The sequence below is a fragment of the Pteropus medius genome, unplaced genomic scaffold (genome assembly GCF_902729225.1).
Source record: "Pteropus medius unplaced genomic scaffold, Ma_sr-lr_union100, whole genome shotgun sequence".
Classification (NCBI taxonomy): domain Eukaryota; kingdom Metazoa; phylum Chordata; class Mammalia; order Chiroptera; family Pteropodidae; genus Pteropus; species Pteropus medius.
This window is the reverse complement of record NW_024350319.1, coordinates 15,102,434-15,104,084: the sequence shown is the minus strand read 5'-3', so window position 1 is coordinate 15,104,084 and position 1,651 is coordinate 15,102,434.

Sequence of the window (1,651 nt, the reverse complement as noted above, 5' to 3'; positions counted from 1 at the left end):
CGAGAATTGGAGTTTTATGGCTCTGAGTTTAATTCTTTAGCTTCAGAGATGACCTTAACAGTGCCAAGTTCTTTTTACGATGATGCCTTAAATTTGTGCAACACTTAACAGTTTAATAAAATCTTGGTACATATTATGCTATTTGAGTTAAATAAAAAGGTATTTATCTCTATTTTGCAGAACAAGAAACTGAGGCTCAGAAGGGATCAGAGTTGTTTCAAGGACACAGGTAGTAAGTTATAAAGTTGGTAGTATATGCAAGTCTTTGTATTCTGGCTTCAGAATTTTCTCTGCTGAATAACACTGCTTCCAGTTGTAGTGGAAGTTACAGTTCATGACATCCTAGTGCATGTAGTATTGCAAGTGATCTTCACAATGACCCTCTAAGGAAGGTTAGGCAGGCATTATATAGCATATTGTTTTCTTTGTTCAACCAATTAACAGGCTAAACTGGAAGAGAATCATACTTCATTGAAAGCCAGAGGAACCTTTTGATATCCATACTTTATTTGCTTTCAGATTTCCTAATCTCTTTCATATCATTGTACATGCAGCATACCTACTAATAGGGAAGTTCTTATTGCTGTGATTGTTATCAGTTTTGACTAAAAGAAAGAGATGCTACTAAATAAGAATGGACACTGTGGTCTCTGCTTATCACTACTGGCTGAATGTTGGCTTGCAAAGTGTAAAGTCACACTGTTAATTTTTTTTTCTTCTCTTCATCTTTCATAACTATACTCTTTTATCTCTAAGTAACACTTAAACTAAATCACCACTAGCAGCGCGTGACTTGTCTATACTTTGAGTTAATCACTCTTCATCAGAACACACTGGCTACCCCTACATTTTCCCACTGTGACTGCCAGCAGGCCCCACCAGATAAAGCTCTCCACAGATCAGCTTCATGGGCGTGTCACCTGTACAGTTATACAGGACATAATTCTTAGAAGGGTCCCATGCTTGATTGAATGCTCTGCTGTCATTAACTTAAAATTCTTATTAATTTTTGAATAAGGGCCTTGCATTTTCATTTTCTCCTTGGCACCACTAATTTTATAGCTGGTCTTGGCTCTCTAACCGAACTCACTGTGACACACACAGAGGTTCACATTCTTATTCTTTTCGTATATTTCAGAGGTGTAGACCTCTATCTGAGAGACCACATCTAGTCTTTGACTAAATTTTATCTGAAGCTGAAACAACATTTTCTAAAATATAGGAACTTCTAGTCATATTTTCTTTCTTATAAGAAAACAGTTATGCAGCTATCTTTAAAAAAAGTTCTCACAGTATAACTCAGGTTCATGTTTTACAAGAAAATACTCTATTAAATACACGTCTTCCTGACAGAGAATGAGTGAGATAGAGATAATGATAGCAAGAGAAAAAGAGAGAAAGAAGAGAGAGAGAGAGAGGGAGAGAAAAAGAGAGAGAGTCATATTCAAATAGTTCCAAGTGAGTTTCCAAACCTTGGAGTCAGGGGCCGAAGAGCTGAGAAAACTGAAAAGAATAGGATATATTCTTATATTATGAGAGCGGAAATTCTTATTTATTAAGTCAGATAGAAGATGAAATTGCCTATGGCATTGAACTTCAAATTCTATGGAGGGGGATGTTGAGAGTGGAGATTATTAAGAAGTAAAGAAAT